The sequence below is a fragment of the Lissotriton helveticus genome, chromosome 6 (assembly GCF_964261635.1).
Source record: "Lissotriton helveticus chromosome 6, aLisHel1.1, whole genome shotgun sequence".
In the NCBI taxonomy this organism is placed as follows: Eukaryota; Metazoa; Chordata; class Amphibia; order Caudata; family Salamandridae; genus Lissotriton; species Lissotriton helveticus.
This window is the reverse complement of record NC_136067.1, coordinates 1,926,549,565-1,926,567,640: the sequence shown is the minus strand read 5'-3', so window position 1 is coordinate 1,926,567,640 and position 18,076 is coordinate 1,926,549,565.

The window sequence follows — 18,076 nt, the reverse complement described above, 5'->3', positions numbered from 1 at the left end:
AGGGGCCGCCATGGGCAGCCATAGATCTAGCTACGCTACTGCATCAAGCGGTTGAACAGATGGCTCTCGCACCTCTTGAGGCCCTCTAGGCTGGATTGAATCCAACATGGTTGTAGCAGGAGCGAGAGGTTTTTTCTCTATGATGCGGTGTATGTATCTCCTGCAGGGAATGATGTGTTTAGTAATAACCTCTTTGGTTTTACCTATCAGTATCTTGGTCAAATATTGGGGGATCCAGATGGTCGGAGAACCATGCTGGCCTGTGGCGGGGTGAGTTCATGATTGGCGGGGACTTTTCAGGGTTACCATGACCATTTCACAAGATATACTCACAATAGCAGTGTCAACTGGACCTCAAAGGGGGATGTTTGCAGCATTCGTTAGTGGAGCTGCAATTGGCAGGGTTGGGACGGTCACTACTGCCGCCCCTTCCAGGTGCACACATGCACATTGGCAATTGGAGACATTTGCATTTTCTGGGCTGGAGGATATATGGCCAGGTTGCCCAGACTGGCTTCCCGATGGGGTTCTGGTGGCCCGAGTAAGGTCGAACTGGGCTGAGCAGGCTTCCTGCATGGAGTTAACCGACCAAAACATAGGGATTGTCCCGTAACTGTGATAATCCAGAATTGGGCACAGAGTACAGGCCAACTATGAGCTCACAGAAGTAGGTTGCTGGGGTGGTAGCGAGCTTAGGTGACTCGATGTATAGCTGACACTGTTAAACATGGGGAGCGATCTAAAAATCGGGTAAACATTTGGTTGGTGTTTCTTGTGTGATGTTGCATAAAGTTTGCAATGTTTGAGTTAAATTTAATAAATACAGCCTGAGGCTGGAAAATCACTAACCAACATTTCTAGGTGTGGTCTCAGCCTGTCTTAGGTGGGGGTGGGATAGAATGTGGGGAGGCTGCGGCTGGAGGGAGCGGGCAAGGGGTAGCTTTTTTTGCAGTGGAATGGTGGCTCAGGGCCTTGACGTATCCCCTTCCCATATAAGGGAGAAGGGCTGAGAGGAGAAAAATGAGCAAGAACGGGTTCAGAGGAAGATACGGCTGAAGTGAGACACCGAAGGGAAAGGTGAATTCTTTAGTTGAGGTAAACAAATGAGAAAGGCTGAGAGTAGAATAGATGGGGGAAGGTTTGAGACAGGCCTGGCAAATAAATAAAGAAAGCCTTACGGGTGTAGGATGATAAAAAACGTGGGGGCATATCAGCAAGGGCGGCTTTATCTCTGCCTTTGTTGGCTTTAAAAACCAGAAAAGCAAAGATAAAACCATCACCTTATCAGCAAGAGGGTGCTAACATGCATATTCGCATGTTAGCACCCTTTTGCACTACGCCTACCTTTGCATCTCTAATGGAGATGCAAAGTGGGCGTTCCTGACATACACTACATGTCAGGACATCAATAGCGCGGCTTCGCGCTATCAGCAAGGATGCCCTAGCATTTTAGCAGACGTTAGTTTTTGGAGAAAACTGCTGTTTACTCCAAAAACTAACGTCTGCTAAATTCTTGACTTAGCCACCCCTAATATAGGGGGTGGATTCTGCTGATACGACCAGAGGGTCGTGTCAGCAAGGTTATCGCCGTTTTGCAGGCAACATCGCTGCAAAACCAGCGATGTTCCCTGCAAAACAGCGATTTCCCCGCTATAGCAGGAATATTTATCGCCTTAGAGATACGTGTTGCTAATAACGCGATATCTCCGCGATAAAAACCTGCGATAGCGGGCATTAGGAAAAGGAGCGCTAAGCACGCTTTGCAATAGTTATCACAAAGCGTTGCTGATATGCCCCCTAATTTGCTTGCTACTGTAGTTTTATCATTTCAAAGTGCTGCAAATCAGAAGTGATACTGCTACTCAAATTAATAGTACACGTTTTATCGGAATGGTGCTAGTATTCCAACTTATAGGTTGCAGTGAAGGCCCAGAAACCAAAGCCTAGCAGAAAATGCTGGAGGGAAGTGAAGAGGGTCAATGGCTGAGGAGATATATATATATATATATATATATATATATATATTACCTACTGGCGGTCGCCAGTAGGTATATATAGTTAGGATTTTTTCTCTATGGGTTTTTTGAAAATTCTATGTCTAATAACTTTGGCGTTTGTGGACGGAATTGGCTGAAATTTTCAGGAAAATGGCACATTTTGTTTCTGAGCAGCCCTTGAAAATTTGGGGGGGGTTCGTCCAGTGGGGGCCGAGAAAAAAGGGGGGTCCCAAAACGTGTTTTTAACATTGAGTTTTCCATAGGGCGGTTGGCCTCACTTTTAGCCCGAACGGCTGAATGGATTTGCACGAAACTTGGCAAAATTGTAGGGACTGGTAGCCCGATGTGCCTTTTGTAGGTCTCGATATATGTGCTCCAGTGGATTTTGAGAAATTAACGTTTAAAAAAAGATATATATCTGTAACAGCGGACCGGGCAGCGCTCTGGTTCGCGGACTTTTCGCGCAACGGAGCTTTGTGAAGCGAAGCTGATTGGTTCTCCGGCGTCTGTCAACATTCCAAACAGTCCGTAGCGGCCGCCATATTGTCTCTCGGTAGGATCGAGAGACAAGAGGAGGCCGAAGCGAAGGGGCAAATGACCATAAGGGGGCATAGTACATTGTCGCTCACCCCCTAGGTTTGATGTGGAGGTTTTAAAAGGGCCCCGCGGGGCAAAAAAAAATAAAAATAATAATAATCGAACAGCTGAATGGATTTGCACGAAACTTGGCAAAATTGTAGGGACTGGTAGCCCGATGTGCCTTTGCTAGATCTCAATATATGTGCTCCAGTGGATTTTGAGAAATTAACGTTCAAAAAAAGGTATATATCTGTAACAGCGCACCGCTTCGCGTACTTTTCGCGTTACGGAGCTTTGCGAAGCGAAGCTGATTGGCTCTCCGGTGTCTGTAAACATTCCAAACAGTCCGTAGCGGCCGCCATCTTGTCTCTCGGTAGGATCGAACAGCTGAATGGATTTGCACGAAACTTGGCAAAATTGTAGGGACTGGTAGCCCGATGTGCCTTTGCTAGGTCTCAATATATGTGCTTCAGTGCATTTTGAGAAATTAACGTTCAGAAACAAGATATATATCTGTAACAGCGCTCCGCTTCGCGGAGATAAAATTATATGTGTATTACCTAGCTGTTGCTAACACCAGTTAGCGACGGCTAGTAGAAGATAGCGACCATCTTGGGCCCCACTTTGCATGTGAGTGATATTTATCACTAATGACATGCAAAGTGGGCATGCCAAGATGTTAGCGACTGGAAACAGTCGCTAACATCGCTATCTCCTATTATCAACTTTTGGAAATATTCGAGATAAGGGCGAATATCTCTAAAAGCTACCACCTGCCCTGAGCAGTTCTTAGCCATGTTATCCAATGGGAGGTGGATAACATGGCTAAGAGCATTAGCTCGGTAATGCATGAATATCGCTGAGTTTTCAGCGATATTAATGCATTGCGGTCGTTTTTTATCGTATTTCCGATAAACCTTGATAATAGCAAGGTTTATCTGCGATAATTTCTGACGGTAAAAAAATCGTTGCTAAGCATCGTTAGGGATAAATATCGCTTAACTTTGGTAATATGCCCCAACGTCTGTTAACGTTCGATTCGAAGGAAATCAGGAAGTGTTGAAAAACATTGTCTGCGCCATCTTGTCTTTTTTCAAATGCCACACTTTTGTCGTGCACGGCAGCCATTTTAGATGCCTTGACCAGACCCACTCTGTGCACGCTGTCGATCCTTAGCATGGCTCCCCACCCTCGCAAACATCTCCCCCAGGCAGTGGTCACCCCCGCTCTCTGTCTTATGCATGGGTAATAAACCTCCCCCATCTGCGCTGCTGTTCCCTGAGAATCACACCCTGTGCCCGCCCGACACCTCCCTTTCGCCCTATTCACTACCGCACCCTCTGACACTCCTTTTCCTCTGTGTCCGATTGTCCAGGCTGGTCCTAGGGTATCAGCTAGCCCTGCAGATGTAGTTTATGGCCACAGCTGTAAAGAATCACCCCTCTTCAAAGGAGTTATAGTAGATCAAGGCCCACACTCGATGAGATTCGTCACAGCAGAAGCGTTGCTATTATCTGAAAACCATCCTGTATTGTGATTGGGGAGGGGACCGAGTCTGAAGCGGAAGATTCCAGGGATGACTGTTTGTACATCAAAGTTTTTACAATTATGTGTCACATTAAAAATATATAGCACTCCGACAAAGTAGTAAGATTATAAAACTTTAATAATTTATAAATATATACAAGAAAACAAAAATAGTAATAACATATAAACATTTTTAGGGAAAAACAACGAAGTAGCGGTCGGCTGTGCGAATAGTCCCAACGCAGCACAACGTCCAGATTTCCGGCGTGGGGCGTCGCGGGGGGTGGGTCATCAGTAGCAAACTGTTGTGCGAATAGTTCCAAGGCAGCAGAACGCGTTGAAATCTAGATGACACGAAAGTGATGTCTAGTAAGTTGCCACCCAGCAAATAACGGCATGGGGCGTCGCGGGGGGTGGGTCATCAGTAGCAAACTGTTGCGCGAATAGTTCCAAGGCAGCAGAACGATGGCACCAAGGTGATGTCCAGTAAGTTGCCGCACTGGTTTTGGTATCCTACAATGCTGCTCCGAATAACGGCGTGGAGCGCCCCGGGGGAGGCGGCGTGAACGGGCCTCTCCAGGTGGAGTGTCATCTGTTGTAGTGGGGCGCCCCTTTACCGTTTCAGTTGCCATTCCGTCCGTTTTTGGTCCACTGTGTCAAAAGCCGCAATTCAGCTGAGTTGCGCCCACTCTTGCGGTGCAGCGATAGGCGGCTGTCACAGGACTCTCAAAATGGCGGCAGGCTGTTTCCTTTTTGGGCCTGGTCCACTGAAATGGCCCTGGGACACCTTGGAAATCGGACGCTTGTCTGCTAGGTCTTGGACCTCATTCTCGAAAGCGTCCCCTCCGCCTTGAGAATTCATCAAAAGTTTTGGGGGCTCCGACTCCTGCAGGCTTCTGGTGGGGAGCGGCTGCCATGATTGCTCGCGGAATGACCACGACTGAGCTACGAGATGGTGGTGCTTTCATGCTGACGCCAGCTTCAGTCTGAAACATCCAGAAACAAGGTGGGGCTTTCATCGTTTGGGGAAAAAAAAAAGTTTTCATCCTATGAAAAGTGTTGTTTTTAGGTCACATGATCAAGCCTTCCATCATTAGGAAACCAAAAGTAAAATGAACCAATGAAAAGTTTTATAAACAAGTCACATGACCTGTTATGCGGCATAGGGTGTAAAATTAGGAGAAAATACGTTGGCACGTGAGGCGGCGTCAGTAGCGGACCGATGTGCGAATAGGCCGAAGGCAACACAACGCGCCAAGATCTGGATGGCACCGAGGTGGTGTCCAGCAAGTTGCAGCACTGGTGTGGCCATCCTACAATGCTGAAAGTCGGCGTGGGGCGCCCCGTTGGCCTGTGAGTTTGCGTCAGTAGCGGACCGATGTGCGAATAGGCCGAAGGCAGCACAACGCGCCAAGATCCGGATGGCACCGAGGTGGTGTCTAGTAAGTTGTCGCACTGGTGTGGCCATCCAACAATGCTGAAAGTCGGCGTGGGGCGCCCCGTTGGCCTGTGAGTTTGCGTCAGTAGCGGACCGATGTGCGAATAGGCCGAAGGCAGCACAACGCGCCAAGATCCGGATGGCACCGAGGTGGTGTCTAGTAAGTTGCCGCACTGGTGTGGCCATCCTACAATGCTGAAAGTCGGCGTGGGGCGCCCCGTTGGCCTGTGAGTTTGCGTCAGTAGCGGACCGATGTGCGAATAGGTCGAAGGCAGCACAACGCGCCAAGATCCGGATGGCACCGAGGTGGTGTCTAGTAAGTTGTCGCACTTCTGTGGCCATCCTACAATGTTGAAAGTCGGCGTGGGGCGCCCCGTTGGCCTGTGAGATGGCGTCAGTAGCGGACCGATGTGCGAATGGGGCCAAAGGCAGCGCAACAATATTTTCTGATTTGAAGACACCACAAGGCGCTGAGATGCCAAGATCCGGATGGCACCGAGGTGGTGTCTAGCAAGTTGTGGCACTGGTGTGGCCATCGTACAATGGTAAAAGTCGGCGTGGGGCGCCCTGTTGGCCTGTGAGATGGTGTCAGTAGCGGACTGATGTGTGAATGGGGCCAAAGGCAGCGCAACAATATTTTCTACTATATTTTCGGAGTAGAAGACACCACAAGGCGCTGAGATGCCAAGATCCGGATGGCACCGAGGTGATGTGTAAGTTGCGGACGGATGTGCGAATGGGGCCAAAGGCAGCTCAACAATATTTTCTGAAGAGAATACACCACAAGGCGCTGAGATGCCAAGATCCGGATGGCACCGAGGTGATGTCTAAGTTGCGGACCGATGTGCGAATGGGGCCAAAGGTAGCGTAACAAGATTTTCTGTATGGAAGATACCACTAGGCGTTGAGATGCCAAGATTCGGATGGCACCGAGGTGATGTCTAGGAAGTTGTGCCACTGGTGTGGCCATCGTACAATGGTAAAAGTCGGCGTGGGGCGCCCTATTGGCCTGTGAGATGGTGTCAGTAGCGGACTGATGTGCGAATGGGGCCAAAGGCAGCGCAACAATATTTTCTGACTGACACCACAAGGCGCTGAGATGCCAAGATCCGGATGGCATCGAGGTGATGTCTAAGTTGCGGACTGATGTGCGAATGGGGCCAAAGGCAGCGTAACAATATTTTCTGTATGGAAGATACCACTAGGCGTTGAGATGCCAAGATTCGGATGGCACCGAGGTGATGTCTAGCAAGTTGGTGTGGTCATCCTACAATGCTGAAACTCGGCGTGGGTCACCCCATTAGCCTGTGAGATGGCGTCAGTAGCGGACCGATGTGCGAATAGGCCGAAGGCAGCACAACGCGCCAAGATCCGGATGTCACCGTGGTGGTTTCATAGTTGAGAGGCACTTCATCTGCAGTGGGGCGCCGAGATCCGGATGGCACCGAGGTGATGTCTAGCAAGTTGCTGTACTTGTGTGGTCATCCTACAATGCTGAAACTCGGCGTGGGTCGCCCCATTAGCCTGTGAGATAGCTGTTCTTTGGATTTGGGCCTGGTCCACTAAAATGGCCCTGGGACACCTAAGAACTCGAACGCTCGATTTTTTTTTTCCTTTCCTGTACATGCAACAAAAGGTAAATGCCCGGTATGTTACACGCTTCATCTGCCACGATGAACTCTCCAGAGGAACCGAAAAAATATATAGTTGTGGTAACTATACCATGCATCGTCATATGGAGAGGTGGCACCAATTAATTATAGTGCTGCATAAAAGAGAGATTTGGAGGAGGACCCCTGACCTGCTAGTACATTCATCAAAGAAGTGGCACTGAGAGCTTCAGAGGCAAGGGAAACGGTCCCAAATATTTAGAAGAACTTTGGAAAGATTAAAATGACATGTTTAGATTGTGGTAAATTAATTTCATGTGGGCAGATGAGTGTTACTCTAATAAATACAGCATATGAACATCATCATAGTCGATGGTTGGTAGAGACATTTTGACTATATCCTGGACCTGCCCGTCCTCGCTCAAAATGGCGCCGGAATAAATGGGACTCGTAACTCCTTGTTGTGTACTGGTTGCAGAACCTTGAAATCACGAGATACGTATGCAGTTTTGAAGCACATGGCGGGCGGGGACGAGAATTGATTGAATATTTCGACATCCCTATTGATATTAAGTTCTGATGTGTTATTGATTACTGTACTGTTGAAAATTCGAATTAACGTCACCCATGGTACTTGCCCGCAAATGTATATCTAGATAATTTTATTGTAACTGGCCCTGTCGTATTTTAATTATAAAATGTACGTCCACCGATTCCGTAACTGTTAGACACCTTAGTTTTTGCAACCTAATGGCCCGCCCGTTACGTTCCTCTACAGTGTAAATGTCTATTCATCATATACGATTACAGTTTGCTCCGTGGCAGGCCCACGTGGTTATAGGCTCGTATTTGTATAATGAAATTTTCACAATAAAGGTTTTTAAAAGAAAACATGGTAGTAGTGTATACATTGGTAAAGTTTTTAATAATAGTCACTGTTTTAGAATCATTAAAAGGCAAGTGAAATAAAGCAGACCAATTACATGAAGGGTAAAAGGTATAATACGAAGGAACGCAGTAAAGATAAATGGTCAAGGGCTGTTGTGTTTTCTATTCCTGCAACATAAAGTGATCGATAAGAATCTCATATTCAGGCGTATCGGCGACTAAGACAGCAGGTCGACCCTCTTTTGCTCAACGGCTCCGTCATGGGACGAAGAAACGCTCTTTTTCTCGAAAAAAGAATATATTTTACTTGCAGGACAGTTGTAAAATTTCCGGGAAAGTACATTAGCCTGGAACATTATAACATATATTTAAGAGAAAATAATGTTCGGAAGTAATTAAAAGCGTAATTTTTAGGTGATATGACCAAGGCTTTCATCATTAGAATAAGAAAAGTAAAATGAACCAATGAAAAGTTTTATTAACAAGTCACATGACTTGTTATGCTTACGTTACGCGCTGCGCGCCCCGGATGACTTCTGGATGCGCTAACGCGGCGCGTCATATGACGCATTACGCGACAACGCAGGTCCAGAATATAGTCAAAATGTCTCCACCAACCAGCGGTCGAAACACAACCCCTTTCAGCAGGCTAAATAGTTCTGTTAAATGACAACAGAAAGGACAGGCAACAAGAACCATCAGTCAAAGAGGGGAGGGCTAGTTCTTCTCTACCGGGTTACATTGGGGCGCTACCGGAACTGATCGAATTGGTAGTCTACAGTGTTTCTGGATGTTTCAGACCGAAGCTGGGGTTAGCATGAGAGCAGCACCATTTCGTAGCTCCGTTGTGGCCATTCCGCAACCAATCATGGCAGCCGCTCTTTATCGTTATTTTGGGCGGGGTGGGTGGCGGAGCCGAGCTGTTTTGCAGCCATCATTGTGTGGAGTTCAGTTCATCTCACTAGTTTTGTATTTGTCATGAGGGGTTGTTCCTAATGTTTCTATTTTAGCGAGGTCAAAAAGAGATCCCATTAGTGGCCTACTGATTTTGCTCGATTCCTTTTCTTTTTTTTTACACGATTTTTCGTTATCTGCAAAGACTAAACAGAGTATTGCGACTCTGTGTTTGTTTGTAAATAGAGAATGAACCAAAGAGAACTAATTCTAAAACAGTAAATACTTGGATAACAATCAATCAAATGGAGAGAGAAGCAGGCACGACGGATTACAACGGGGGCAAAGGCCTGCGTTAACTACCTTTCACTATCTGCAAAGAGAGAGTACTCCTAATAGAAATGAGGGGGGGGGCACCATTCAAAGCAGATCAGTGTGCATAAACACGAAAATGTTTTCACTTACCACGTACTTGACATTCGACAGCTTATGATATTTGCTATTAAAAAACCATTGAAATTCACTGAAAAAACCATAGGTTATAGACCATATATAGTTAGGAATTAGCATTTACAAAACCTTGAAAATTCACTGAAAAAACCATAGGTTATACACCATATATAGTTAGGAATTAGCATTTAAAAAACCTTATTTTACTCACACAAAACCATTGAAATTCCATATATAGTTAGTTGCACTAACTATATATCGCGCACCCGCAATCCACTGCTGATGATGTCACATATTACATCATTCATGACATGGTGAGTGACATCACTGATGACATCACTGATGACAACATCCAGTGATTATGTGTTTCTGTAAAGTTTAAATATGTTTTACATATTGAAGAATGAGTGGATGTATAAGTGTCTGAATGAAGGTTTTAGTAGGTGCGTGATTGACTGTATGAGTGAGTGATTAAATGCGTCTTACTGAATGCACGGGTTAGTGACTAAACTGTCTGAAAGTGTGCATCAGTATGTCTGTTGTTGTGCAAGCTGCTGCATGTGTTGATCAGTAGCTATATAAGTAGCTATATGGGTTATTGATTGGTTGCACAAGTATTTGTATGGGAGACTGAGTGTGTGTATGGCTGGCTGGGAGGTGTGTGACTCTGTGCAGATCAATGTGTACTTGTATCAGTGATTCTATAAGAGAGTAAGTATGTGTTAGTATATGTTTCAAAAATGTAAGGTGTTCTGTGTTTAACTGTATAGATGAGAAAATGGAAGTGTGATTGATTCTTTTCAGGACTGACTAGGTGTGTGAGTAACTCCATGGATGGAGTGTGAGTGTCTGTATAGGTGTATGAGTGCATATGATAGTGTTGTAAAGATGAGTGATTGTATGTATGAATGATTGTATGAGTGAATGTGTGTGTAGACATAGGAATCAGTGAGTGCGTATGTAGTAACTAGTATTGGTGTGTCAATGGTTTCAAAAATTATACTCTGTATTTAACACTGGGTGTAACGGAGGTTATATTAGAGTGTGAGGAGATGCATTGTATTATCACATGAATGATATCATCAGTGATGTGATCATTGATGTCAAGTGAGATGTCATCAGTGATGTCATTTGAGATGTCATCAGTGATGTCATCAGTGATGTCACTGACCATGTCATGAATGATGTAATATGTGACATCATCAGCAGTGGATTGCGGGTGCGCGATATATAGTTAGTGCAACTAACTATATATGGAATTTCAATGGTTTTGTGTGAGTAAAATAAGGTTTTTTAAATGCTAATTCCTAACTATATATGGTGTATAACCTATGGTTTTTTCAGTGAATATATATATATATATATATATATATATATATATATATATATATATATATATATATATATATATATATTACCTACTGGCGGTCGCCAGTAGGTATATATAGTTAGGATTTTTTCTCTATGGGATTTTTGAAAATTCTATGTCTAATAACTTTGGCGTTTGTGGATGGAATTGGCTGAAATTTTCAGGAAAATGGCACATTTTGTTTCTGAGCAGCCCTTGAAAATTTGGGGGGGGGTTCGTCAAGGGGGGGCCGAGAAAAAAGGGGGGTCCCAAAACGTGTTTTTAACATTGAGTTTTCCATAGGGCGGTTGGCCTCACTTTTAGCCCGAACGGCTGAATGGATTTGCGCGAAACTTGGCAAAATTGTAGGGACTGGTAGCCCGATGTGCCTTTTGTAGGTCTCAATATATGTGCTACAGTGGATTTTGAGAAATTAACGTTTAAAAAAAGATATATATCTGTAACAGCGGACCGGGCAGCGCTCCAGGACGCGTACTTTTCGCGCAACGGAGCTTTGTGAAGCGAAGCTGATTGGTTCTCCGGCGTCTGTAAACATTCCAAACAGTCCGTAGCGGCCGCCATCTTGTCTCTCGGTAGGATCGAGAGAGAAGAGGAGGCCAAAGCGAAGGGGCAAATGACCATAAGGGGGCATAGTAGATCCTCGCTGACCCCCTAGGTTTGATGTGGAGGTTTTAAAAGGGCCCCGCGGGGCAAAAAAAAAAATAATAATAATAATCGAACGGCTGAATGGATTTGCACGAAACTTGGTAAAATATTAGGGACTGGTAGCCCGATGTGCCTTTGCTAGGTCTCAATATATGTGCTCCAGTGGATTTTGAGAAATTAACGTTCAAAAAAAGATATATATCTGTAATAGCGCTCCGCTTCGTGTACTTTTCGCGTTACGGAGGTTTGCGAAGCTGATTGGTTCTTCGGCGTCTGTAAACATTCCAAACAGTCCGTAGCGGCCGCCATCTTGTCTCTCGGTAGGATCGAGAGACAAGAGGAGGCCAAAGCGAAGGGGCAAATGACCATAAGGGGGCATAGTAGATCGTCCCTGACCCCCTAGGTTTGATGTGGAGGCTTTGAAAGGGTCTCGCAGGGCAAAAAAAATATATACCGTTTTTTTTGTTTTTTTGCGTGGAGTGCGCCCGGTTCGCGAACCGGGAAGCGTTCTGGGGAGCGTACTTTCTTGAAAATTAGTGAAAAAAGTTAGAGTAAAATAATAATTGTGAGTGATCAGATGTAGGGTAGCTCTGAGAAGAGCTTTTGGGTTTATGGTACATTTAGGTACTTATAAGTAGGTACCAATGCACAGTCTTAAATTCAGAGTGAAAATTCTGTTGCCCTCATCTGAGAAGTGAACTCCATCTCCTCTGTAGATATCTTGCATGTAGTAACGCAAGTTATTGTTGTACAGGGAGCCCATTCCATGGTCTCTCATGTAAGCTGAAACACATTTGTTTACATGCTTCCTCGATTTCTCAATTTGTGGACAAAATTGGTTCGACCACCTCCATTTTTGTCTTTGGCATATATTTGAATATACCAAGGCAGTCTGAGGAAAAAGTGCCATCAATTGCTCAAAGGTGTCCTTTAAAAGCATTTCCAGACCTACCCCAGTCAAAGTGCCCAAATCATTACCTCCACAGTGCACAATTAACAGGTCAGGTTTTGGCAAATGCATAAAGGTTTTCACCAATGGTATCAATTGGTGACATTTTAATCCTCTGTGGCCAAACCACTTAATTTCCACATCTTGTAAATTGAGGTTAGGTAAATTCCTGTTTTCAGCGTACCTTTGAGCCCAATAGATATAACTATGTCCAACAATCCAGACAGAAAACATGGCGAGAGAAGGTTCTGCTGCAGTCAGATGAAGTGTGGCAATGAAATGGCAGTTGAAAAAATGAGAGTGTAAAATGAAAAAAACTGAGGAGTTTCTGTGTTAATGAAGCAGTAAGAGTGATTGGTGGATTTTGATTGCTGAAAACAGAAAGTTAGTGTGCATGGATGAGTTCGTTGAAAGATGTATTTTGAGTGGCGAAGAAAAAATCATTAAATGAAAGAATGCTCTGGATATGCAGGTGCACTGAGAGTTCAGAGTTCAATTGCAACATTGTTGTGTGAACTTAGAAACACCAGAGGTTTTGCAAGAGGTGGTTGCTATGCAGAAAAAGCAGAGAGGGGGCAGGGTTTTGCTTTGAAAAAAAGTGAGGGAAGAGTTTTGATTGGTGTGACATGAGAGATATGTGTGAGGAATTACAGCATTTCTGTGCTTTTGATAGCTGCAGACTCTGGAGTGCATACCTTTTGCTCTGCTGAAGACAAATTGGTGTGTTCCTGAGACTGTTTTGAAACTCAAAGTATGAATATATAAAAAAAAAGAAAATCGTTTTTGAGGTAAAGGAATGTTTTCAAAATTTATGTGCGCCATATGCCCCCAAATTTCTTTTTCGGGGGTGCAGCAGGGTGTTCTTGAGACACCCCTGCACCCTCGGAAAAATTCGTAATTTGCGATGAGGTAATTGCTAATCGCAAATTGCACCTTCATTCCTATGGGCCTCCTGCTGCATGGAAATGAATGGGTAATTTGTAATTAGCAAATAGGTCATCGCAAACTAGGAATGGTAAAGAATCGCTATTTATTCCTTAAAGTTCGCTATTTAGGAAATGCAAAAAACTTTGATGATACATATGGCGGTTCATCTCTAACAAGATAAGAAGCATAGGGATAGATTTATGATGACTGGCGCATCACCAGGGATGTGTTAGTCATTCTGTGCCGCTGTTCCGTCACCTATGGTGTGCTGCATTTACAATGCGGCGCATCATGGGGCAAAAACAGCACAGATGCGTGACGTATCTGTGCCGTAAAGGTGGCGCATTGCTGGAGTTGTATCGCAAGTGTGATGAAGCTCCAGCAAGGCTCAGGGGTGCCCCTGTCGCAGGGTTTCTGTTCTCACACAGAACTGTGGACAGAGGATTGGAACCTCGGCGAATTAAAGTGTCCCAGAACTCACCTTAGTAATCAAAACCCCTTAGCAAGCTAGGTACAGTGTCACATTGGATATAACAAACTCTCAATGTTTAGACAATCCAGAATATGAACTTATAGTACCTCAGGATACGTGGAACTCATGAACAGTCGGTCGTTATATATTTCTTAGAAACCAGAACATGGAGTTAAGAAGAACACATGTGTATTTGAAATGTTTATTTACTAATGCCGTCTTCTCAGGCGTAGTATGTTAGATAATACAAGTACACATATTATCAGTAGCAAAATTACCAGCATAGTTACTAGTACATAAAAAGCGAATGGTGACAGTATGTTAACATGCTGTAAATGAATAAGAGTTAGCAACACTTATAAGCAGCCGCGGGCCGTGGAGGGAGTTACGGTGGGGCAGGGAGGCGGGGAGGGGGAGGGGCAGGGTGGAGAGGGCTCCACCCTGCCCCTCCCCCTCCCCGCCTCCCTGCCCCACCGTAACTCCCTCCACGGCCCGCGGCTGCTTATATCTCACCCTCCCTAATACACATATTATATTATTTGCTAAGAAGGTCTCTTTGTGTTGGTTTAGGGCGTGCCCATACTTTAGTGTCTTAGATTTGAAGGAATCACATCAGCATACACCAGCTCTCTCTTCATGTGAACCGCATCAACTGTTGTGTATGTGTGTTCGGCAAAGCAATATAAAACCCGCCTCATGCCCAGAATTGGCAGAAGTTGCACTTATGTTATGAGTATGAAGTCGTGGAGATCAGACCTCATAACAATTCTGTATCGTGTTGTTCTTGAAACTTCAGCACTCGCTGTACAGATATAGTTTAACAAGCAAAGCAGATAGTAGAGCAAGAACATATTATTCTCATGTAAACCACGATGAACTACTAGGTTGAAAGCTAAAGCAACAACTAAGTGTCGTGTGCAGAAGTTGCAAAAAAGGAAAAATGGCGTTTAAACCGGTAATGAGCCCATGCTAACTTAACACGGTGTAAAGATATCCAGGACCTAGATGACACCTCCCCATGATCCGGAAACGAACTGAATAAGATAATAGAAGTGCCATCTCATGAGAGCAGATTGCAAGTTTATATGTGGACGGTCCGCAAGGTAAAGCATTAAAAACTAGGAAAATTTAATGCTAAAGAAAAATAAAACAGCCAAGTACTTTATCGAGTCTTAAGCCAATAGGCAAGCTAAATAATAAAAACTTGACAAATAAGTCAATGAATTGTCAATGAAATGCTAGTACTCAGCATATCAAACATGAAAAAGGTCTATGACATAACTGTGTATGCAAAATAAGCTGCAACAGCCTCCAATAGGAAGTCACCGTCTTCATCCGAAAAGAGTTCAGCCATCCAATTTAAAAGCGGAAAAGAACATACGTGCTCTCCCAGCACCGGATCCTCTATCACCATCAGAGGACAGCTCGGTGGGTTTTCAAGAAAGCTCTGTTCCAAGAAAGACTGTGTTGCCGCCAGTAAATTCCAGGGACCAATTAGTCCATGCATCAATGCCACAGCCATAATCCTTTCGCCAGGACAAACCAACTCGTGAGTAATGATAGGAGTCATCAGCTGATTAAAGTCGACGTCAGGAGAAACCGGTCCGCAGAGACACAAATCAATGGCCCAATCGAAATCACAGGTCAGGCAGTGAAATACAGGCTGGACACAGGTGAAGTAGGAGAATCGAAAAGATAATCCATATGCCGTGCTTAATATCGCCAACGGCATTGTGCCATAATATTCTAGCATGCGATTGCGGAACAGTGTCAGCAGCTGCAGGGCGGGAGCTTGCACAGGAGGGACATCCATATTTAAAAATGTAAAAAAGCACAAGAGCGTCCGCTGGTAATGCAAGTAAAAATGGGAATCCACGAAGCAGAGTGGAAAAAATAGAATGAAAGAAAGCAGGGATGACTCCAAAGATTTTCTCAAATGAAGTCACGAGACCACTGGTAACAACTTTAAAAAAGTGCGCCAGGGCCTTTGTGGAGGACGCGTTAAAGATAGTCCGAACCATCTTGCTGAAATGGAAAGGCAAATCTGTATTGAAAAGGGTCTGCACCTCTGTACGGGTGTTCGCTATGTGAAGCACGAAAGTTTCACGGGCCGAACTCAAGGCCACCTCTCTCTGAGACAAAAGAGCTCTTATTCTTGCCATGCGGTTGAAATCTGCTCCCAAGGTTGGTATTTGTGGCGAGATTGAAAACTCCCTATGTTCATGTGTGGGAGGAAATAGAACATTTCTGCAGCAAATAACCAGTTCACTTACTGTTACGATAAAAGGAATACTTTTAATTAACCCAGAACAATCTTCATTATTGAGCATCAAATAACTACCATTTTCCAACAACTTGAACGTGGGGATGATAGCAGGAACTGGCGTGCCTTGCAACACGCAAGCCATATTTGGTCGGTGTTTGTTGCATGAACCGTGTAACTGTATGTGCCTACACATTAGTGAATGATGTGGCGTCTCAGTGCATTCCTCTCCATTCAGATAAACTTCTTGATCATCTTTGAAACATCTGTATGTGTATGGAAGCGACCAGACCTCATGAAGAAAAGCACTACCTAAAGGTTCATAACGACCTATTGGTATATATTTCATACAATTTGAAAACTTATATAAAGCAAAAGGCAGCGTTATTAAACCGTGGATAAGGCACGTTGCCAAAAAACCCGCAATCCTCTGCTGATGATGTCACTGAGCATGTCATGAATGATGTAATATGTGACATCATCAGCAGTGGATTACGGGTAATAGTATCTCTAGTTTACTCCCTTATAGCTGTCTTTCTTTTAACATAAGTGTCTGTTTCCTTCCCTTATACTTACTGTTCTTTTTAAAAAAAAAAAAGTTTGGTTCACTTCCGGTTCGCGTACCGGCGAGCGAACTGGGAAGCGAACTACGAGAAATAGAGGTTGGCACAGTTCCAAATATTGTACCAATTTTTTAATAACGGGGAGGTAGTTCTGAAAAGAACTTTTTTTTTATTGTTTTTGTTGTTTTATATTTTTTTTATTATTTTTCTGAAAATTTTTTTACTTTTTTTGAATTTTTCTGAACAGTTTTATATTTTTGGGGGTTTTTCTTGGAGGGGGCAATGAAAACGATTCATTGTAAAGGGCTCAACAGGAGCAACAAAACAAAAAAAAAGTATTTATTATTTTGGGCGTTTCGTACAAACTTGCATATGATAGTCAATAGCTCTGTTGATCAGAGTGATGCTTCTTTCTCCGTAGCAAATGAATCCATCGCAATGTACGCAGACGTGTTTTACTTCACCAAATCTCATTTGTATATTTGGCACTATCTCCCTGCCCTCTGGTCCCGTTACTTCCGGTACAACAGATCTTCTGGCCATAATAGGGAGATTATCTAGGTCGTTCCGAAACTGTGCAGCACTGTAGTTGTTAGGATGCCACCTAGTCATATGGCGATGCATTGTGTAGTTTCCGAAACTGTATTTTTTCTCGGTCCCTCTGGACAGTCTATCTTGACATATAAGGCAAGTTACGTATCTTGCATTTACTTTTTTCTGACCTTTGGGAATTTTAAAAAATTGCCAAATGAAGTTTTCTTTCCGGTGAGACGTCCTGGGCTCCTCAGGCAAAAACTGCCTCTCTTCGTGCTCGTCGTCCTGTTCCTCTTCTTCCTCTTCTTGTTGAATTATAACTTGAGCAGGTGGTCCACTCTTCCTTGGATGTGGTGGAGGTGGTGGGGAAGCACCAGTTGAAGCTACTAAAGAAGCCATTGCTCACTGGTAACAAAGGGTCTTTCTCTCACAAAGATGAAAGTCAGAGTGAGGAAAGAAGGAGGGATTTTCATCATTTGGGAAAAACAAGAGTTCTCAACCAATGAAAAGTGTTCATTTTATATTATATGACCTAGTCTTACATCATTAGGAAACCAAAAGTGAAATGAACCAATGAAAAGTGTTATTACCAAGTCACATGACCTGCTGTGTTTACGTTAAGCGCTTTGCAGGGCCTCCCGGTTTGCTTCCAGAAACCTGCGCTTTGCGACTCGCTTCGCGTACCAGTTCGCTAACGTAGCACGTCATATGACGTATCACGCGACAACGTGAAACGTCATGCGGACGGGAGGCGTCACGATGTTGTTTTCTAACGCGGCAGTTGCGGTAAAGAAACGTTTACCGGCTCGCGGTCTATTTCGCGGCATCAAGGTCAGCTAACGGGAAGCTTCCCGATTCGCGAAGCGGGAACGAAGAAAAAAAAATATTTTTAAAAAAAATTATTCATAAACATATAAAATATATTTTTGGATTTAAAGAAGAATACATTTTACAGCTACAGATATTAGCTG